This window comes from Sprattus sprattus, assembly GCF_963457725.1.
Source record: "Sprattus sprattus genome assembly, chromosome: 5".
Classification (NCBI taxonomy): domain Eukaryota; kingdom Metazoa; phylum Chordata; class Actinopteri; order Clupeiformes; family Clupeidae; genus Sprattus; species Sprattus sprattus.
In genome coordinates, this window is record NC_137924.1 from 6,569,639 (window position 1) to 6,594,402 (window position 24,764).

Below are 24,764 nucleotides of genomic sequence, written 5' to 3' on the forward strand. Positions count from 1 at the left end.
TGAATGGCATTAAACAAACAAACAAAGAAAAAACAAGATGAGCCAAATATTTAGCTTAACGTAACATAACTCATTATGCTGGTGAAAAGAACTGATTTCAGAGAGAACTGAACTTGACTGTTTTGTAGCCTGATGCCAGTCACTGGGTCTCCCCAGGTGCATTCAGTCATTTAAGATAACAAACCCCTGTGCCAGGACTGGAAGTGTTATGTGTTTGTGTTCACCACAGTAGAAAAAGCGCTCATGGTCTTAGAGTGTGTGTTTGTGTACTCCACAGTAGAAGAAGAGCTCATGGTCTTAGTGTTAGTGTTTGTGTACTCCACAGTAGAAGAAGAGCTCATGGTCTTAGTGTGTGTGTTATGTGTGTTTGTGTTCGCCACAGTAGAAGAAGAGCCAAATCACAGGATAATGTTTTGTTAATATTATGCATTTTGAATATTTAATTTACAATGTTTAATTTAATTCTGAATTTATTCTGAATGAACATTTAACAGTTAATGATATAAAGTTTGTCATTAATGGTAAATATGGATGGTGAATTTCTATTGGATAATGTAGATCCTGTGCTGCACATTTGACGTAAGTGATAAGAGAATGAAAAGGTATGACTAGATCAGAGAGACATGTGTGTAGCTGGGAAGCATACATATTTTTGACCATCATCCTTCAGCAAATATTGAAGTTTTGCAATTATTATTTTAGTTTAAGATTGTGTTTATTTTCAACTACTGCAAGTGTGGAGATTCTGTTCTTTGGTGAAGAAGAACAAAGAATCAACTTTCAGTCATCTGGGTCTTGTGAGTAGAGACTGTGGATAAAGAACGATGGAAATGGCAAGTTAGCTACGGATTTGAGTCAGAACAAAAAAGTGAAAATTTAAATGTTGCCACTACACTCATGGTCTTAGTGTGTGTTTTATGTGTGCTTGTGTTCACCACAGTAGAAAAAGATCTCATAGTCTTAGTGTGTGTTTTATGTGTGTTTGTGTTCTTCACTAGCTGTATGTGCTGGATGCTGTGGCCATCATTATTCTTGTCTCACTCAGGTCTGAATGTGATGGCAGTGGAGTCCCAGAGGAGCCCCAGAGAACGTTTGTGTCGATACGTTTATCCTGCATGGAGAGCGTTGGTGTCAGCACTGTCTCTGGGATACTAAACATATTCAGAAGAAGCAGGGTTGATTTGGATTTGGAAATGAGGTAAGAGCCAGTAATGTGTGGTTACATTGTCTTGTGACAGTCACAGCCAATAATATGCGATGGCAGTGTTATGTGACAGTGACAGCCTATACTGTGCAAATTAAGTGGCATGTGACTAAAAGCACCATTATAATACGGGTAGATGAAATCAAGCATTCTGATTGGTTGAAAGGAGGTCACTGTGTGTACTGTACTGAGCGATAATTTACTGTACAGCTGTTAACATGTACCTGAGCGTTCCATATTCAATTCAATTCAATTCAATTCAATTTTATTTGTATAGCGCCATAACAATACAATTGCCTCTCGGCGCTTAACAGAGCCCAGAGCCTGAACCCCCTTAGTGCATGCACAACGGCAACAGGGGCAAGAAAAAACTCCCTGTTAGGCAGGAAGAAACCTTGAGAAGAACCACGGCACATAAGGGGGGACCCATCTGCTTGAGGTCGGCTGGGTGGAGACAGGAAGGTGGGACGGGGGGAAGGGGGGAAGGGGAAGGGTAGTGTGGCAGAAGGGGAAAGGAAGCAACAGGGGCAATACACAGCCAGCATTTGGTCACTGGACATATGTGTACATACATCTGGTGGTAAATACATGATACAGACAAGACCAGATTACTGTGGCAATAGGGTTATTGTTACAGGGGTAGGGGATGTAGGGACAGAGAAACATTTCGGTGGAGGCAATAATGTATATTGTACATAAATGCTAGCATAGGGTATTGGGTAGAGTAGGTGTACGGCAATGCAGTGGCAGTGGGTGCGGTTGGCCGAGGGTTTCTCTAGGTAGACCAGGTAGAGAGACTACGTGCAGAGTGGTGGGGGTGGGGAGGGAAAGTTCCACATCCATCAGCGATTGGAACACGCCTGGCTCCGGGGAGGCAGTGGACCTTGCAGGGGCCGCTTGTTAAAGGGGGGGGTGTGGACATCTCGGACCATGGAGCTGCCGATGACCAGGGTGGGGGTCGTCACATCCAGCGGGAGAAGTCGTCAAGGGGATGATGACTGAGTTGAGGGCCCAGGATGGGGAGCAGGGCGGCGTGGGCGATGCTGGTGATGCTCTGGAGCCGGTCTGCAGGGGCGATTCGGGGCGGGCTGAGGAGGGGAGTGATCAGGCCCAGGAGGCTCCTCCTGATCCATCTAACAAACAGGAAATGACAAATCAGTCTGCAGGTCTGTCAGTCGGGAATCAGCACGAACAAACACACAGATGAATCATTTCACCAACCAGGGACATGTCACCTGTGTGTCGGTTTGCCTGTTGCATATTGCAATATTTAGATATGTTTAGTTTTTCTGGCATTGAACATTTTGTTTTTTGTTGTGATCTGTTTGCCGGGGCCGTACATGCATCCACTCGGCAAACAGGAAACACATTTGATGTTGCGGTACTAACATTGAACATTTTGTTTTTTGCTGTGATCTGTTTGTCGGGGCCGTACATGCATCCACTCGGCAAACAGGAAACACATTTGATGTTGCGGTACTAAATTACAAGTAGTAATTTAATTTGTTTTTTGTTGTGATCTGTTTGCCGGGGCCGTACATGCATCCACTCGGCAAACAGGAAACACATTTGATGTTGCGGTACTAAATTACAGGTAGTAATTTAATTTGTTTATTGTTGTGATCTGTTTGCCGGGGCCGTACATGCATCCACTCGGCAAACAGGAAACACATTTGATGTTGCGGTACTAAATTACAAGTAGTAATTTAATTTGTTTATTGTTGTGATCTGTTTGCCGGGGCCGTACATGCATCCACTCGGCAAACAGGAAACACATTTGATGTTGCGGTACTAAATTACAGGTAGTAATTTAATTTTTTTTTTTTTTTTTTTTTTTTTTTTGTTGTGATCTGTTTGCCGGGGCCGTACATGCATCCACTCGGCAAACAGGAAACACATATGATGTTGCGGTACTAAATTACAAGTAGTAATTTAATTTGTTTATTGTTGTGATCTGTTTGCCGGGGCCGTACATGCATCCACTCGGCAAACAGGAAACACATTTGATGTTGCGGTACTAAATGCAAGTAATATTTGAATTTGTGTTCGGATATGTCTGGGTGGCTGGTATAGCAGGTGATTGGTTTGTTGGCGCGGTTACTTTTGGCTATATAATGCACTAAAGAGGAATGTCTTAAGTCTTGATTTGAATATAGGCACGGTGTCTGCAGCTCTGATGGAGGCAGGGAGATTGTTCCAGAGGAGAGGGGCTTGGTAGCTAAATGCTCTCCCTCCTATTGTGGTTTTTGATATTCTTGGAATAACCAGGAGGCCTGCACTCTGGGAACGGAGCAGCCTTGGAGGGCAATAGGGGACGACTAATTCCTTGAGGTAGTTTGGAGCCAGATCGTTTAGGGCTTTATATGTTAGCAGGAGTACTTTGAAGTCGATTCTACTTTTAACGGGAAGCCAGTGCAAAGAAGCGAGTACCGGTGAGATGTGTTCATATTTTTTAGTTCTGGTGAGTGTACGAGCAGCAGCGTTCTGTATAAGTTGGAGGCTCTTTATTGTGTTGATGCTGCATCCGGACAGGAGAGCATTACAATAATCGAGGCGGGAAGTAATAAATGCGTGGATTAGTTTTTCTGCATCTTGGAGGGATAGGACCTTTCTAATTTTGGCAATATTGCGTAAATGAAAAAATGATGTCTTTGAGATCTGTTTTATGTGTGAGTCAAGTAGGAGGTCTTGGTTGATAGTTACACCAAGGTTTTTGATGTTAGTGTTGGGTGTTGGGAAGCCATTGAGTGAGGGTAAATGAGTAGATAGTGTAGTTCTCAGTTGATCGGGGCCTACAAGCATAACCTCAGTTTTATCAGAGTTGAGGAGCAGGAAGTTGCTAGTCATCCAAGATTTTACATCATGGAGGCAAGCTTCTATCTTGGGTAGATGTACAATTTCATCAGGTTTCATTGATAGGTAGAGTTGGGTGTCGTCAGCATAGCAATGGAAGTTAATGCCATGTTTCCTTATGACAGCACCTAAGGGTAGCATATAGAGGGAAAAAAGCAGTGGTCCAAGGACAGAGCCTTGTGGGACACCGTAGCTTACTCTGGTGTGATTTGACGACTTCGCATGGACATGAACAAATTGATGGCGATCAGAGAGGTAAGATCTAAACCAAGATAGGGCACATCCTTTGATGCCAACGTGATGTTCAAGTCTCTGTAACAGGATCAGATGATCTATAGTGTCGAAAGCAGCACTAAGGTCTAGGAGAACTAATATTGAGGTGCACCCATGATCAGATGCGATTAGTAGGTCATTTAAGACTTTGACTAAGGCCGTTTCAGTACTGTGGTGGGCCCTAAAACCGGATTGGAGGGTTTCTTCTATTTTATTTTGATGTAGAAAAGAAGTAAGTCGCTTAGCAACTAGTTTTTCAAGTATTTTTGACAAAAAAGGAAGGTTAGATATGGGTCTATAGTTAGCGAGATTATCGGGATCAAGGTTAGGTTTTTTAAGAGATGGTTTTATCACTGCTATTTTGAAAGATTGTGGGACGTAGCCTGAGATAAGTGAGTTATTCATTACATTGAGCAATGTCTCACTTAGTAAGGGAAGTGCATGTTTAAGTAATTTTGTGGGGATAGGATCTAGTAGGCACGTTGATGATTTAGATGAGAGGATCAGGGAGTTTAATTCAGGGAGGTCGGCGGGTGCGAAGAATTCAAGGATAGCACCCGGTTGAAGTGGTGTTACCTTGGCGCATGTTGGAAGGGGTGTAGGGTCACAGAGGGGGAGGAAGCTTTGGATTTGTTCTCTTATTTTAAGGATTTTATTATTGAAAAAGGTCATGAAATCATTACCACTAAAGATGATGGGAACCGAATGTTCGATTGTGTTGTGGTTTTTTGTTAGCCTAGAAATAGTGTTAAATAAGAACTTTGGGTTGTTTTTATTACTATCAATCAATGAAGAATAGTAAGCCGATTTCGCCTCAGAGAGTACACGTTTATATCTTAGGAGACTATCCTTCCACGCCATGAGAAATACCTCAAGTTTGGTGGAGTACCATTTTTTTTCTAGTTTTCGTGTGGTTCGTTTGAGTGCACGAGTCTGATCAGTGTACCATGGGGCTAGTTTTTTCAGTTTTCTTAATCTCTTTTTCAGTGGTGCAACAGCGTCGAGGGTTGAATGCAGCGCATGCGTGACGCCTTCAGTAAATAGGTCGATAAGAGGTGGGGAAGTGCATATGCCATTTACTTTGCCAGCGGTAGGAGCTGAAGTGAGGGCGACGGGTAGTTTTGATATAAATTCCGCAGTAGTCCTGTCGGATAGACAACGGCTGTAGAAGTGTGTAATTTCCGATGTTGGACGGAGTTCTAATTTCATATTAAATGTAATTAGGTGGTGGTCCGAGAGGGTAGTATTTTGGGGTAGAGCTATAGGGCGGTCAATTTCTAGGCCATGTGTTAATACAAGGTCAATGGTGTGATTATGGTAGTGAGTTGGTGTGTTTACATGCTGTGAGAACCCGATAGAGTCTATCAGTGATTGGAATGCAATTGTAAGGCTATTATTTTCATTATCCATGTGGATATTAAAATCTCCCACTATCAGGATTTTATCCGAATTAACAATCAGGGTGGATAGGAAATCGGAAAATTCGGATAAGAATTCAGTGTAGGGACCTGGTGGTCTATATAGTGTCACAAGAGTGACCGGGTTGGTGGCTTTTGAGTTGGGATGCATAAGATGAAGTACGAGGACTTCAAATTATGCAAATTTCAATGTAGGTCTTGGGGAAATGCATAGATTAGCGAGGGAAATTGTAGCAACTCCACCTCCACGTCCAGTGCTGCGGGGGATGTGGCAGTTAACATGGCTTGGAGGGGTAGATTCATTTAAGGCTATGAATTCATCTGGTTTTAGCCAGGTTTCAGTCAGGAAAAGTATTTGGATGTTGTTGTCTGTTATCAACTCATTGATAAGTGCACCTTTTGATGTTAGGGACCGAATGTTAATAAGGCCCAGCTTTAATATTGTGCAAGTTTCATTTTGTGCTGATAAGGTTTGTATCTTTATTAGGTTATCCTGATTAATGCTTCTTCTAGTGTGAGTTGCGCTGGGCTTATATATTCTGGGTATACATACCGTTTGTATGTGGTGTAATATGGGCAGAGAATGTACTGGTGCAGCAGGAGTTAGTGTGGGGTAATAAGTCTGCCTTCTAGTTCTAGTTATTGGTTGTCAGAAGTACGTTTGGACTAGGTGGTGTTTTAAGTTTTGAGAAAGGAGGCTAGCACCCTCTTTAGAGGGGTGGATGCCATCCTTCTGTAATAGCCCTGGCTTCCTCCAAAAAGTAGGCCAGTTATTTATGAAATCCACGTCGTTGCGTGAGCACCATTCTGCTAGCCAGATATTAAGTGCCGATAGTCTACTGTACATTTCGTCGCCGCGGTTGATAGGCATAGGGCCAGAACACACTACAGAGTCTGCCATTTGTGTTGCGGTAGCGAATAACGATTCAAAATTTCGCTCGGTGGTAACCGATTGCCGTAGGCGGACATCGTTTACGCCTGTGTGAATAATTATTTTAGAAAATCTCCGACCAGCGATTCGTTTTAAGTGGGATTCAATGTCATTTGCTCTAGCTCCCGGTATACAGTTCACTGTTTGTACCTGGGTTGCGAGTTGAATATGCCTCAGGGAGGAATCACGAATAACGAGAACTTTATCAACAGTATCGATGGTAGTAAGGGAAGAAAAACGGTTTGAAGTTGGGATGGGATCCGGGTGTGGTACGGGTTTTAAATGTCTTCTACTAGGCCTACTTCCTCGTTTTACGTTAACCCAATTATCGGGTGGTAGGAGTTGCGGTGTTGACACGGGCGAGCTAGAAGACAGAGTAGTGTCGGTAAATGTTAGATCTGTATGCTGAATTTCGCTCGATTCGATTAACGGAGTATTACAATCTGTGTTAAAGAGACGCGACTCAAGTAGAGTTATCGTCTCATCGAAGCTTGCCAGTAGCCTACACTTGGTACAAGTATTGTAGCCATTGAAATTTGTTGGAGAGTCGCTAAGCATATTACACGATGGGCAGCGAACAAGGGTCGAACAAGACGCCATGGCCAGCTAAGCGTTAGCTGAGAGGGACAAGAAATATCAGTGCGTGCACACTCAAAATATACTACCTTAGTTAGAAAAGAAATAGAAACCAAATCTCCGTAGATCATCGTATTTGTACCTAAAAGTTTTAAGTTTGACTTTTTTTTGCTTAGATTTTTAGAAAGTTACTGAGAAACAGACACTGTACAATATAAAAACCCAATTATTGTAACTGAAAAATAAGTCTAAGAGGATTCGCGAGGTGTATGAGCCACCTATCAAAGGTTAGCATGCTACTAGCGATTAGCAATTCCTCTGTGTTTTTGCAAAGCATCTGCCCCAACTTTTTTTTCCCGACATTTACATTTATCTTGTACTTAATTCATCCCCATAAATCGGAGATTTACAGTTTTTTACAATCGGATACACACTAAAATCAAAAGTGTAACACAACTATCAAAACCTTCACTCAAGGAGCAAAACAACGGCTCAGATCTGCACAACTATAAGCACATTTAAACATCACACTTTTTGCGAAACCATACACACAAGTGATTTGCAAAGCACTAAACACACTTTTATGCTTTAGACACAGACGTATATCAAGAGGTCACTTCCTTGCAATTCCAAAACACTCTGTCAAGTTACCACACCTACGAGCCGGTCAAATAAACACAGCCATCAAGTGCTCAAGCACATGATTGCTTAATTGTAGACACAACAAACAGGTTTAAGCACTATAGAAATGCAGCAGATGAGTAACTGTAATCTGTCTTCAACCAAATCAATCAAATGAAAGGAGTCAAAAGAAGAAGAGTGAGGGTGAGAGGGGGAATCCACAGAGGAGGAGAAGGAGGAAGAGGCCGAGGCCATGCCATGAGGCTGAGGTCAAGGTGGAAGTAGAGGAAAGGAAGACCTGTAGCAGGAGGAAAATGTGCTCAAAGAAGAAGAAGACCAAATGTATCAAATACAGTAAACTTGAAAGAAGGACAGGCCCATATTCACGCAAGAACAAGATATAGAGATCATAAACATGCTTTTGGCAAATACGTAATGCTATCAGGCTCAGAGAAATTCAAGCAAACATTATCGGTGACCATGTCATTTTCAATACAGTCATATCCATCAGGTCTCTCAGTCAACACTGGCGACACTGTCAATCTGTACATTTTACTGTAAATGGAATTGTAACCTTTATTGGAAACATCTTTTCACCTTTGTCTGATATTTGCTGAGCTTACAGTGTTATGCACACTACTGAAGTAGCATGAAAACTGGGACATGTTTTGTTGTGATTCTCCATGTTGACATGTTGACTGATTTGGGTATATGGAGAGAATTACGTAAATAATATTTTCATCAGCATTGGTCTTGGGTAGTGTTTTTACTGTATTGTGTATTTTCACTTTCTCTGTGTACTTCACTTACACTACTCTAATCACTGAGAAGTAGTATTGCTAAAAGTGTTTTAGGTTTATAACAGAAGTATGTAAGTGGTACAAACATAATTCAGTATATGCAATGTGTATGTTTCATATGGTAACAAAATATGGTTTTGTTAAATGAGTGTATAGATTTTACAAGAGTGTTTCATTTTGCAATGGATCTGATGTTTTTGCTCATTGGGTGTGTGGTTGTGCTTATTGTGTGAGGCGATTGAAAAGCAAAACAAAGCAGTAAAAATTGTGTGTATCCGATCGTAAAAAACTGTAAAGAGTAGAGATGCCTTTCAATATGCAATGTCAGGATGGGTGAACACCAAGATATGGCATTTGGAGACAAACAATATGTATGAGATCACAGGACATGTATCCTGGATCTTATCAAAGCTAACAGGTCTTGAGCAAGCATAGTGCCAATATGGGCTAACAAGTTGTAGACAAATCCCAAAGGGCTAAACAGCTTGCTAGTCATTAGCACTCTAGCTTGCGTAGGAGAGTTAAGCTCTAATAAGACACTATTATGACCGCCGCGCGACATGAGGCGATTCAGTTTTCTGTGAATAAGTCGAAAACCGTAGGGCTTAGGAGGACCACATTTTTTTTGTATGTTGGTCTTAAGAGGCCACATCAACCATTTCACTACCACTTATTTCATGTATAGCGCCACCTAGTTACAAATGAAAAAGCAAAAATGGAGTGTTGTAAAACATTTTAATTGTAAGTTGACAAGGTCAAAACTGCACGAAATCAGAGGTATAGGATCATTATGACACCTTCTGACTGCACGTTAAGTTTCGTGGAATTCCGTTCACGGGGGGCATGCAATAAATTGATTTATATGATTATACACCAACTGGCCTATAGGTGGCGCGACACAGTTTTCTTCGAATATCCCGAGAACCGTAGGGCCAAATTGTTCTTGTATGTTTGTGTTAAGGGGCCATGTCTACCCATACCATAACCAGTCATTAGCTAGTCACATACCTAGTTAAAAATTAAAAAGCAAAAATGAGGTGTTTTAATCGAATATATGTCAAAGTGCTCGAAAAATTACCAAATTTGCCAGGGACATCAAGCCTGTAACCGTCCATCTTCAGTAGAGTTTTTGTCCATGGATGGAGCAATTTGGCTCTGTAGCGCCCCCTAGAACATTGCAAAAAAAACCTGTGCATTGGGGTTATTTTGGCGTAGCTTGATAGAATTCGGTACACGTCTTCATCATGCTTGGACGCACTAAAAAGTCTCTTGACACCATGGTGGCAGGTCCACAGGAAGTCGGCCATTTTGAGTGGAAGATGCGTTTTGACGGCGTTTGCACACCTCCCATCTGATCGAACTCCTCCGACAAATTTAATGGTAACGCCTTGAAATGTGGTCAGGTTACTCTTCAGCCATGGGCGACTATAAGTTATATGGGCCATTCTACCGAATTGGTGCAAAGTCACGTCGGAAATATTTAGATTTTTTTAATGTTTTATTCCCAAAACTTTGTCCGTATGTATATTGTACCATATCTAAAGTACACATATCTAGTAAAAGAACAGTCAATTTTTATATTGTATTTTCAGAATGTGTTGGAATGTTTTTCCTCTTCCAAAAATTGTCACTACCGAAACATCACATTTACTATAGTAAAAAAGTATTATTATTGACCTGTTCAGATTGTGTTTCCTACCCTTCTCTGAAGAGTATTTTTACAAATATTTCTTGAAGGTTTTCACAATGAAATCCATAGAAATGAATTTTTTACCAAATTTTCAAGTTCAATTTATCTGTTTCGGTAGTGACTGCACTGTTTCGGTAGTGACTGCACTGTTGGATGGATGTTCATTTCTCTCCCAAAATCATCCAAAAGGTGCTCTGGGCCGCCCTTTAGTCCACACAACACATTTATTTAAAAATGATGGGATTGAACTACTTACCATTTCATTTTGTCACTACCAAAATAATCTGGTCACTACCATATGTTTCGGTAGTGACTGTTTCGGTAGTGACAATTCTAGCTAACTTTAAGCATAAATAAAGAATTGTAGCAAGCACACGGCTTGCAAATACATCTTTGAAGAGGTGAACACACATACAAACATAAGATTTTCCATGAAACCCCAAAAGGTTTACTTAATTGAAGAAAACATGCGTTTCGGTAGTGACAATTCTTAAGGTTACACGTCGATTTTCAGACTTTGGAACACATTTATATAAAAACTATGGGATTTAGCTACTTACCATTCAACCATGAGGGACAGAGATGCAGTGTCACTGCATGGTCAAAAATGCAGAGTCGTGGCTAAAACACAGGCTCATCCAATTGACTAAAACTCTTGTGTTTCGGTAGTGACATGAAAACTAGGGACATGATTTTTTGAGTATAGTAAATTGATTTAAAAATTAAACCCACAATAAATCTAAATATTCCAAGTTCTGTTTCAACCCAATCATAAAGATCTTTGAAATTAAATCATTGAAAAAAATCTAAAAAAATTGAAAAGTGTTATTTAAAGGCATTGAAATTTAGATGTCAGGGTTGGGGACAGCTACTTCCCAATAGAAAGTACCCTATAAATGATGATTTTGTATATATTTAGCTTATCACTTAGCCTGACGATGTCATACTCATAATTCTAGTCAGAATATGAGTCTGAGACCGGACAATTGGGCTGTGATTATGGGGCGTGTTTCAACGAACCAGGAAAGAAAATTCCTCTTCGCTGAATTGGATACATTGGGCCCTATCTTGCACCCAGCGCAATTGACATTGTCACCGACGCATGTATCATTCCTATCTTGCACCCGGCGCACAGCGCGATTTTCCCTCCAGAGGCGCGCTTCGAAATGAACTTGCGTCGACATGGGCGGGGGCGGAACAGAGAAGGCGTTTCTCTGGCGCAAGTGGTATTTTGCAGTTTCAAAACAACGCCGTGCGCCGTGCGCCATTGACCAAAAAAAAGCTGGTCTAATGTGAGGCGCAATGTCTAAAGTCTGTAACGCGTATTCAGAACGCTATTTTAAGGGCGCATGTGTTTGCCCGCACAGTATAGGACCTGTAGGCTACACTTTACTTCTGTCGTCTTCACGAGAGATTTACACCAATTGTTTGGCAAGCCATATATAATTACAAGGAAAATAAAGTATTTACCACATGAGGAAATCATTGTGATATCCGTATCCAAGACATTTAAAAACTAGGCATACATCTAGCGTACACAATTGACCCAAATGATTCAGGTTAATTGAAGCTGCGTGACATTTGATTTATTGTATGGCTTTGTTGCATTTATTTAATGCCAGTATTATTATAAATCTTGTAAACTCATCTCTGTGTATGTGGACTTTATTTATGTACCTTGGGTTTGGTCAGCTGGTGCACTGGCTTGGGTGCCGATTTCCATGCCCCCAAATCCCTGCACGCTCTCAGGCGTGAGGGTAGACGTGGCGATGTCCTCTGCTGCCGTCAGATCCTGGGTCGAGGCAGATCTACCTCCCGTGAAGGCACGAGAACGTGTGTTACCTTCCAGCTTGGATGTCCCACGTCTCCGGACGTCATTATAGCGTTTTCGGCAACGTTTTCGGGTGCCCCGTTGCAGAAATAATCACGGCAATATCTTGACATGCTTGCTTGACTTTGCTTACTTTTGGAGGGTTTCTCGCATCCCCATATATATCTATCTCCAGGCTTTTGACAAAGCCATACAATAAATCAAATGTCACGCAGCTTCAATTAACCTGAATCATTTGGGTCAATGTGTAGGCTACATGTATGCTTATTTTTAAAATATCTTGGATATGGATTTCACAATGATTTCCTCAAGTGGTAAATATATATGGCTTGCCAAAAAATTGGTGTAAATCTCACGTCGGTCTCCTCGGCTGTGAACTTCTCCGGTCTTCCACCAGGTAATTCCGCCATCAAAATAACAAGCCGCTATGGACTATGCGCTTCTCGCTCTTAAAGGGAATGTGAAATGACGCTCCGATTGGTTTATTGCATATTACGCCCAAACCACACCTATGGCTGAGTAACCTCCTTTGGACCAACCCTTTTGACACTTGCGCTGGACGCAAGTGTGTTTTTTCCGCCGTTAAAATAGCAACTGCGCCATAGAGCCGCCCACACAGCTACTTGCGCTTGGCGCCGTCCTACTTGCGTTTCTGATCGGCAAGATAGGGCCCCTAGAACCAATCAGAGCAACGTAGTATTACCATCTGACAGATTAAACTTTTACCTGCTCCCGTAGGAAGGACGGCAAAAACATCTTTTCAATCGACAAATGCCTTGATCGCGTTTCTCTGTTCCTCTTTCAAAATGAATGCGCTGTCAATATCTGCTGAGATATGCCTGCTCACGTTACTTAATTAGCACTCAAGGCTAGAAGCTACCATTAGTTTCAATGATTTTTTTGGCCAACGCGTTAGCATAACCGATCAATAATGGTCTAGAGTGCTTTAGTTAGGACCTAAAATCCTCGGCAACACTCGTTTTGCGTATACACAACTAACCGAGTCAATGTAGACATAAAAAAGTCGTGTAGATAGCTTAAATCATATAAAATATGTCCCACTAAGCTCCCGAGACGGCGCCATCTTTGTTCGATGTATATTCCGGTATATTCTATCTATATCTGTCCATCAACGTATAAAGCCCGCCCTTACAATTTGATTGGTTTAGATTGCGTTTCAACCTTTGTGAAACGTTAAATCTCTCCCAACTAACTCGATTCCAGACTGAATCTCCCAGACCAAATATTTTGTGGGCGGAGTTCAGGCTGGTATCCAGGCTACTTATCACTAGCTCATGTAATGCATTGGGTTTATATAGACCATAACATTTTCTAATTAAATATCTATGTCTAAATACCTAACTGTTTTGTAAATAGTTTTTATTGTTGAGGGACTGCATATTACATGAATTCGGTAGAATGGCCCATATAAGATTTTCTCATTAGTCTGAAGCTGCCAGTGCTTGCCACAAAACACAAAGTCTCTTATAACTCTTGCGTACATTGTTTGATCCAGAGAAAATGTCTTAGGGTGGACGCTGGATCCGGCCCAAACGCGTACATATGCCTGACTGATATCACCTATAGCGCCACCTGTTGGTGGTTGGAAACTTCACTTTGTTTCCACACCTCTTTTTGTGACCTGTTTTAACAAACTACATTGCAAAAGAAAAATATACCAAACAGTCCACAAACAAAGTAGTACACAAAACATTACATAACCAAATCATCAAAATCTATCACAAATAATTCCTTTAATACATAAAAATGAAACACAAACCAATTTACACACACAAAACACATAAAAACACACAAACACACTGACAACCATGACTCATTCTGTGCCAATACCTATACTGAACAGTTCGGTGGTCATATTTTGTAACGCTTTGCGTTAAGTCTGGTTCACGATTGTATCAATTGTATATCTAGGTTTTCTCTGGAGACTGTGGTTGCATCCATCAGTACAACATATCCCGGGCATTTTGAACTTTCTTGTGACCGTAAACAAAGAGTCTTGAAATGCGATAACGTTTGGTGGCTTTTACAACTATTTTGTGCTGAAAGGCAGCTTACTATTTAGTTACTATTTATAATGTTGCTGGCAACCGTATTATAAAAGCAATAAGGTACTCAAGGCAGTACTGTATCTTCAGTAATGTTAATAATAATGCTACGCGTCGGGCCTAACAACACCCTCGAACAGTACATTATTGACGATATAGTACTGCCTCTCGTAACGTATTGCTTAAATAAGGTTTTGGTGCAGCAACTTCAGCTGATCAACTCTCAACATGTTCCTTTGTTATCAGTTGATGTGAGAGTTGGCAGATAGAGCCCTTGTGTTGGTTTTGTTTAGTCTAGACTGCACTGCATGCAGCCTATGTTTAGTGTTTTTGTTTGAATTTTATAAATGTGTACAGTAGTTGTTTTGAAGTATAGTTTTGCATTTATTTCGAATACTCTTAATTCTAAGCCGTCTACAGTAATAGGGGTGTGAAAAAGACGATCCGATTCCGACGTATCTCGATACATGGGCACGATACAAGTAAAGATACATGTTGATAAAAAAGATTCAGTGCGATTTGATTTGATGCGATTTGATGCAGTTCAATAATTGAAAACACTGAGGAAACAAATGCAACAGGTCAGTGAGTGAGTGTTTTGCGTAGCCATTTAAGGGAGAGACAAACGATTGTGAACTGGTTCATAATTTTTAAATCGGGAAAAGACCAGTTCATGTCATTTTTTTACCGATACGGGACTTCACGCATCGATATAGCCGTATCTTACACGCTAAAAACGGATATCGATACGTATCGGTTATTTTTTACACCCCTATACAGTATGTATGTATTTTGAATACTCTTCATGCTAAGCCATTTTCTACAGTATGTATTTATTTTGAATACTCTTCATTCTAAGCCATGTCCTCAGTATGTATTTATGTGGAATACTCTGTATGTAGAGTTGAGCCCCTTCTCTCCTCTCCACTGCAGTGCTGAAGTGGATAAGCAGAAGTGCAGTAACAAGACCGTCTGCTCAAACTTTACAGTAAAGAGGGACAAGGACAGCTTTATGTAAGTCTCTCTCTAAAGGTGCAGTCTTTTTTGTTCTGTTTCTTAAAATGAGAAACAAAGTGTGTTGATTTATCTGTAACATTTGGGTGCCCTTGTAGTAAAAAAACAACTTTCAGACAAAATACGTAGGTGTGAGACACTTTGGGTGATGAAAACTACAAAAATGCGGTTTGCTAGTATGAGAACAACATAGTTGTGTTGTTTCAGGCTGACGGTGGAGCAGTATGAGAACTCCAGTCCTGCGGCCGCCCCAGCGGTGTCTCTCATCAGCCTCACCCTGCTGCCATCGGAGGGTCTTTGTGTCAAATGGGAAAAGTTCCTAAAAATCTTCAACAGCATGAATGTCTCAAGCACAGGGGCCGGTAAAAGGTAGGTGGGATCAAAGTGAAAGTGTAACCGTACTTACCTTAAACTAGCAACTAGCTTAAACGTAAAAAGGTTCTCCTGGGGTGGTATTCCAGAAAGCCGTTTTAACAAAATCTGAACTCTTTGAGTTGATAAACCCTGAACTCTGAGTTGATGAACTCTAAGATGGGAAGGTAACAGCTGATCTGAGTAGATTCATTGAGTTAAGCGAGTGTCTGATGACTGTAAACAGTCAGCATCGGTGGAGCTCCGATACTGGGAGTGACCATGGCAACTGGTGGTGGAATATTATTGAAGAAAGTTTGAGTTTGATTTAATAAATAGTTGATTTAATAGTATGTAAGATTAGGTAGTCATCAAGGTATGATGGCACATCTACGTATTAAGGGTCTGAAATTCCTCTCTGACGTAAGACCATGCAAATAAATGTGGCTTCAAGATCTGAAGGTTAATGAGGAAAAGACGCCTCTTGTCCAATTGCTGCTCAGTAGGAGGGAGGAGATCGGAAGAGGTTAGCTTCCCAGAGTTAGTTACCGTGGTAACAGACCCAAAGTTTGAGTAACTCTCTTTCTGGAATGGACTACCCAGAGTCTCCCTCATCTCAGGGTTAACTAACTCAGGGCCTCATTTACTCACATAACGACCGGAGCGCAATTAGCGCCTTTGCCAAACTGCATATAGCGCACGGTATTTTGCAACGGATTTATCAAACAAGAACCTCGTGGCGTAATCAGCGCCTAACCCCGCCCATTATTGTCAATAGCGCACCGCTAAAATAGGTAAGAAAGAGCCAGCGTGTAACTGCCACCATGGATGATGAGTTAAAATAAGAATAAGAGCTTTTGGTTCAAGAGGTTACAGCAAACTAACCCGCGTAAATATAGAAAATCATAAATATTCAACCGTTTAGCCCTTCCGTCCACAGTAGAAGTTGTGATCACTTCGATTTCAAGATTGTCTTTTATTGGTGAGCTGATTTTGGGAAATTAAACTTGTCAGCGAACATTGAGTATCTGGGTTGCTATGGTTAACCATCAGGGTGCCTGTGCAGCTTCATATTAACGAGTTTATGTTCACAAGTTAACAGTCACACATAATAACATGAGTTTATCACACATAGCCACCTGCAAACTGTTAAGATGGTTCCTTAAGCTAGAGAAAGCTAGGATAGTTAATAGCCCGGTTAACTGCCCCATAGCATCCTGTGAAATAGTCTGGTAGGTATTAGGGATGTGCATCTCATCACTGAGGAAGATGCGATACACATCTCGATGCACTGCCAACGATCCGATACATTAAAGATACATAAAAGCAGCTACTAATGCGATACGATACGATTCACCCCTATTGCGATGCAGTACGATTCGACACGATGCGATTCGACACGATGCGATTCAACAAGGTGCGATACAAAATAATGCAATTTTATATTATTCATAATGATTCATTTATTTGTCATACAACAAATCATTAAAAAGGTATCTGACAAAATATAACATGTATATGTAACGTGTGTAAGTGTTCTCTAAATGTCTTATTTTTTTATTTTTAACTGTAGGCCTACCAAGCAGTCACAACACAGTTTGCTTCATCCTAAACATGTGGATCAAATGCCTCACGCAATCAATTTAACTTATTTGCCCTATTTTAAGGTTTTTCTTTAGGTTTTGAGTTGATCCACATGATCAGGATGAAGAAAAAAGTATAATGGAGACTAGCTGCTAGATTTCCTTTTCCAATTTAAGGAAGGCACAGGTAAATTTAAGTAACAAATAGAGAGTTTAGCTACGGTATATGGAGTATATTCTTACCTCTTCCTCCATCATCACCTCTGCTATTATCTTTAAAAATACCATGTCCTTGGTGCCGTGGTCTTCAAAGAAAGCCAGGTCTTTGAAACGTGGTTCAAGCGCCAGTGTTGTGTCTGAACGCGTTCATTGAATGAAAGTTCATGAACTCGTTCATAATTTTGGTGAAAGTGAACTGAACGTAGGGTATTACTGTCTGATTAACGATACTGTGAGCGTGTTCATTCTGGTGTCTGAGAACTGCACGTTCACTCTTTTTAATTTCGTTCAATAAAGTGCTAGATTTCTAGAGACTTCCATGCGAAAAACACCGTTAGTAATAGTCGCTTATCCCACTGTCTATTCCTGTGAGAGCCCCGAAGTTGTGTAGAGGCCGAGAGCGGTATTGCAGACAGATAGTGATTTTAGAAAAGTTAGACTTCACGAGAAGCGGCCATTAACAGCAGTGGAGATGAGAGCGCGTTTAAGAAACAGTAAGAGAGGTGGAATCTATCTAAATATAAAATGATTGGTCTTGTATTGAGATTATACCGATACAAAAATGTTAGAACCGATGCATCGCGATTCATCTCACATTGTATCCGGTCCACACTTTTTTGATCCGGGCCATCGTATCGTGAACTTTTATGCCGGTGCATCGTGGCGAACCGGTGAATCTTCCCATCCCTAGTAGGTATACACCCCTTACTTTAAAACTGCATATTCCAACACTGAAAACCATGCTTTTCAAAAACGCTGCCCTAGGCGGATACATTTCAAAACTGAAGTTGTAGCGTGGACTGGGGAATCTGAAGTTTTCAGACGTTCGGTTGCCATGGCACTGGGGGTAGCTTGCGCTCGAGAGGCTATAACGTCGAAATTAACATGGAAGGTGAAATGAATATGCTGCTCTGTCTCTACAATTTACTTAGTTTAGTTAGTGTACTTCGAGTAAAAGTACTTTTCCTTAATACATACACGTTACTCCTATGCAGAAGGCGAGCATTGTACTCGGTATGCTTGAACGATGGGTGGAAAAAAACGGTTTAAACCATACGTACATGTTTGTATTTGTCAAGTTTCACGCACGCATTTTAATGTTAATAATACATAATTTAGCGCACTTTACGCATCTCTTCCCCTCTCTTTGCGACGAACACCCACTTTCCCTTATACCTCTCATAACTCAAGTGCGCCACCTTTGGAAATGCGGTTTTATGTCTTTACCAACATAAATTACGCCTGAAATGGCCGCAATCCTGTTAGTAAATGAGGCCCTCAGAGTTTTAACAAAACCCACTCTCTGGAATACCGCCCCTGTTCTTCAACTTCATATTTTCAATCTTAAGAAGCCTAATTATGGAACACAAGTCAATCTTAAGAAGCCTCATTATATAACACTAGTTAAACAAACTGGCCTTTGTGAAAATACATTTAGTTAAATGAATGCCACCATTTTATTTGGAGGCAGGCATATCCTACACGACTATTAAATACCTAAACTGTCATTCAAAAAAATGTATTCTTCACTTCACTCAAACATTCTAAATAATAAATGTAACATATGTATATTTTAGTGCTGTCAGTTTAACGCGTTATTAACGGCGTTAACCCAAGCCCATTTTACCACCGTCAATTTTTTTATTGCACGATTTATTTTTATTTTTTTAGATTCACGTTCTTTTTGCTCTCCCAAACTGTGTAGTAGGCTAACGTTACGCTTGAGTGAATGGTGAGCGCGATACGGCGAAATGGATGATAAAAAGCTTCTGAATGGAAAGTTTACCTTTAAAAGTTGTGTTGTGCAAAAAAAGCTAGCTTCACTGTTGTCTGAAAATGTCAACAGGCAGCTGGCTGAAAGCACAGAAGTAGTAGGCTTACCTTTTATTGGTAACCTAACTGTTACAGTTCATTGTTTTTTAAATAAGGGGCCTAACTTCTATGTTCACAGCAAACTTGAAAAAAAGAATATATTAAACCATGGTTTAACTTAACTTGTTTATCTGAAATGTGCACTTTATAATTTTATTTTGTACCGCCCTGTTTGGCAATGTTGTTTTTCAATAAAATTAAACATTGCATAAAGCAAGCCAATCCAGTTTTCCATGTTGATAAGAGTATTAAAAAAAATTATTGAAGGGACATTAAGAATACATACAAATTTGCGATTAATACATTTGCGATTAATCGCGATACATTTTGAGTTAACTATGACAAATATGCGATTAATCGCGATTAAATAGTTTAATCGTTTGACAGCACTAATATATTTATATGATACATTTGTTATTTATATTTTTTACAGTATATACAGTATATACGTATATATATTTGTATTTACATTATATATTTATATATAATCTATACATCTATTATTATAAATATATATTGTAAATAAAAAATATAAATATAAATAATACATGTATCATATAAATACATACAGTCATGGACAAAAATATTGCCACCCCTGCACTTCTGTCAGATAATGCACCACTACTCCCAGAAAAGTGTTGCAATTACAAATTCTTTTGTATTCACATGTTTATTTTCTTAGTTTGCATTGGAAAAACACAAAAAATCTGAGAAATAATGCCAAATCTGACTTTATTCCACATAAAACTCAAAAAAGGTCCAGACAAAATTATTGGCACCCTTTAAAAATTATAAGAAATAATTGTATTTTAAGCATGGAATGCTCCTTTAATCTTTATTTAAACTCACCTGTGGCAAGCCACAGATGCTGGTAATATATAAATCACATTTGCAACCAGTTAAAATGGAGCAAAGTTGACTCAACCTTTGTGTTGTGTGTCTGTGTATACCCCACTGAGCATGGAGAAAAGAAAGAAGAGCAAAGAATTGTCTGAGGATTTGAGAACCAAAATTGTAGACAAGCATGGACAATCTCAAGGCTATAAGTCCATCTCCAGAGATCTTAATGTTCCTGTGTCCACTGCGCGCAGTGTCATTAACAAGTTTAACCTTATACAACTCACAGACACACATACATGTACAAAAGGAGTGGGGTGGTAACAAGAATGGGTCTGACCCTACAATATGCATGATTTTGAGTGACAGTGTAAATGCCCAAAAGGAAAGTGTTCTTGTGCTGCTTGTGTGGATAGTGCAAAAAGATATTACAGAATAAAAGAGATTATGTCTTTGCAAGGAGCTAATATAGCCAGACAAGGGATGGACAGTGGGTCGGTATAATAAGATGGGGTGGATGATAGGGCAGACTGAGGTAGACTCATGCAGACATAATATATTATGCTTATTATATATAATTTATTATAATTATTATACAGTCATGGACACAAATATTGGCACCCCTGCACTTCTCTCAGATAATGAACCAATTCCGAAGATAATGTCAGATAATGTACATAATTTCGCAATTACAAATTCTTTGGTATTCACATGTTGATTTATATTGTTTGCATTGGAACAACACAAAAAAGCAGAGAAGAAAAGCCGGTAACACTTTATAATAACTACACACAATTCATCATTTATTAAGCATTCTTTACCTATTTGGTAATGGTTTGTTCACCATTAGTTATTTATTGTTCATACATAATGAATCATCAGTAAAGCATTTGTTCACACAATTATAAATGGTTTGTTCATAGTTAATAAGCCTATATTAAAAAATGTTTGTAAATACATGAATGTTATTGAACAAAATAACCATTTACAAATTAAATCACGTTCCCATTATAAACCAGTTGCAAAGTATTACTAAATGCTTTACTCATAATTTCTAAAGCATTGCTCCTATGTTAATTCTCATCAATAAAGCATTTGTACACACACTCATAAATGGTTTGTTCATAGTAAATAAGGCTGTCCTCAATTATGTTATAAATGGAAGTTTGACACTTAATTAGTATTGTGAAAAACCATTTGTAAATTACATAATTGTCGCTTTATAAATGATTGGCAAACTATTAGTAATTTCTTTGTTCATCATTTGTAAAGCATAGTTCCTGCATTCATTCTAATCAGTAAAGCGTTTGAAAATACAGTTAGTAAATGGTAAGTCCATAGTAAGCGAGCCCATGTAAAACGTTTATGAGCGTTTTTTCTTTCATCACTCATGAATGATGCATTAACCTAGATCTAGACCTACATTTGTCTATGCCTTAAATAAAATGTTATGATTTAGAAATAGGCCTAAACTAATAGCTAGTATGTCAATACATACATTACAAATACTTACCAATAAGGGATAATAACCAGAGCGGTAAAATGAGAGCTGGAGGGCTTGCTGTGTTTGTTAACTCCAGATGGTGTAATCCCAGGCATATAACTGTCAAAGAACGTATCTGTTGTCCGGACATTGAGCTGTTGGCTATGAGTTTAAGGCCATACTATACGCCACTAGAATTCTCACATGCCATCGCTGTCATTGTTTACATTCCTCCAAGTGCTGCAGCAGTGCTCGCGAGTGACGTCATCCACTCCACTGTCGCGGGATTACAAACAAAGCACCCTAACGCATTCATCATGGTAAATGGTGATTTTAACCATGTGAAAATGTTAAAAACTCTGACAAACTTCACCCAGTATGTAACCTGTAGTACAAGAGAGAACAAGACCCTGGACCTGCTGTATGCCAATGCTAAGGAAGCATACAGCTCCATTGCCCTCACCCCCCTCGGCAGCTCAGACCACAACCTAATAAGACTTGTTGCAACATACACACCTGTTGTTAGGAGGGAGCCCGCCACCACCAGGACTATTCAACAGTGGTCAGTGGAAGTTGAGGGACTGCTATGAAACAGACTGGGACCTGTTTGTGAGGGTCCACGGTGAGGACATCGATTGACTCTCCCATTGTATGACGGACTACATCAGGTTCTGTGAGGAGAGGATTGTACCAACCAAAAAGGTACGCTGTTTTTCAAATAACAAGCCCTGGATCAATTGGGATATTAAAGCCCTGTTGAACAGGAAGAAGAGGGCTTTCATGTCAAGGGACACTGAGGGTGCCAAAGCTGTTCAAAAGGAACTGAAGAAGGAGTTGAGAGCGGCCAAGGACCGCTATAAAGATAAAGTAGAGGGTAGGCTACAGGCCAGAGCATGTGAGCGGAGCGGAGCGTGGAGCGGGTGGTGGAGCGGGTGGTGGAGCGGAGCGGAAGAAATAGGTTGGAGTGGGTTGGAGCGCAGAGCGGTTTTAAACAACACTGCAACACTGGCTCGTGTGCCCGCGAGAGTAGCAAGATGGAGTTTGGGAAGTACTTCGAAAAGCAAGGTGAAAAAATAAAGTCGTTCTTGCTGGTTTGAAATAAACTGTTTCTCTGGTTGTTGGCTCAATGGAATAGACTTTACTTAAATTCATGTTTGACTTAAAACCTAAGTCAATGCCTATGCTGTAGTCTGTGCCTATAATCGGTTATAGTCTGTGTTTCAACTTCACCACGGAATCGCCAATGTTATAGTGACCATACACAAGCTAGAATGTTATTTCTGAATGTTACTTACAAGCCTAATACATATATTTGACTCTTGTCAACATATATTCATGATTATAACCATATACAAGTATTGAACTAATTTGGGATAATTTCGTTTTTTATGAGTTACATCAGTGTCTGCATCAGAGGGAGCGGAGTTCTCCTGAAGTCAGTGGTTATCTTACATCTACCTATACCCAGTACAAGTTACCTGTCCCAGCTAATTCTTTGAAACACCAGCGATTCATTTATTACATTTTACTCACTTTCTCTAATCATTTGTAATAAATACACCACTCTATATCGCAGTTTTCATCAGTGCCTGTTACCAACGATAGTTGATCATTTTAGCTATTTGTGCTAGTCTATCTTTATACCGTAGCTACGTTTCAGGCAGTGCTGTATGGAGTGGGCTAGATAGCTGTTTATAATACCTGGTCGTAATTGATGACTCAAAGATGACTTGATAACTGTCCTTGTACTGTTATCACATCTTCTAGTACCTTTTTATGATATTGGAATGAGTTTACGGGTATTTATCTAAGTGTAAACTTTATCAGTTGTAACTTTGGGTAATCCTGCAGTTGTAGGCGATTAGCACACAAAACCTTCCTGCAAAGCGATGGGTCTGACGATAACTCAGATTTGTTTACACTTTTATTGGTACAGCAAGATAAACGTGACACTTTTCGGTCAAAAACTTGACAGTCATACTGGTTTAGGCCCATTATTATCAGCAGGTTAGGTGATATGACCGTCCGTTTGTCTGCATCATTTCGAGTAACTGAATGAGACTTGACACATGTATCGGTGACATCATTAAATCAAACGCCATATGTCCCAGGGCCCTGGCATAATTACATGAAGGGAAAATGTCAGAAAATAATTTCTCCTAAAAATTTGAGCGGAGCGTGGAGCGATTTCGGCGGAGCGGCAGGAAATTTAAGATGAGCGCGGAGCGGTTTTGAGCGGAGCGCCCTGGCACAACGTTGAGCGGCAGAGCGAATGAGCGGACATCTTCCTGAGCGGGGAGCGGAATTTCGCGGCGCTCCGCTCCGCTCACATGCTCTGCTACAGGCCAACAGCTCCAGGGAGGTGTGGGGGGGGGGGGGGGGGGTTAGAAAAATAACTGGCTACAAACAGTCAAGCACTGCCGTGGAAGGGACCCTGGAACGTGCAAGCGAGAGGAACCAGTTTTTCAACAGGTTTGACCTCCAAACATCCATGAGTTCGGCAGGGCAGAAGGGGTCCCCACTCATCACCTCCACCTTGCCTCCCGTTGCCCCCAGCCCACCACTCCAGCCTGAGTCCCCACTCACCACCACCAGTGCCCCAACTCACACCTTGTCTCCTCCCACCATCAGCCCTCTACCCCAGGAGGAAGAAGCATGCCCCCACCCAGATCACAGCCCCAGCCCGTCTCCTACACCTGGAGACAGCCCAACATCCACCCACCCCTCACCCCTGATCATCACTACCAGCCAGGTGGGGAAACAGTTCTCCACGATAAACATAAACAAGGCCAGAGGACCAGACAACACCAACCCAAGGGTGCTCAAGGCGTGCGCAGGGCAGCTGGCCGCAGTGTTCCAGCACCTTTTCAACCTCTCCCTGAGGCTGAAGAAGGTGCCCCAACTCTGGAAGACCTCCTGCATTGTCCCGGTGCCAAAGTAGGGACGCCCCAGCGTCCTCAATGACTACAGGCCAGTTGCTCTGACGTCACACGTCATGAAGAGCTTTGAGAGACTGGTCTTGCAGCACATCAAGCCCTTGGTGAGTGATTTCCTGGACCCCCTGCAGTTCGCATATCAGGCAAACATTGGTGTGGATGATGCAATCATCTATATGCTCCACAGAGCCTACACACACCTGGAT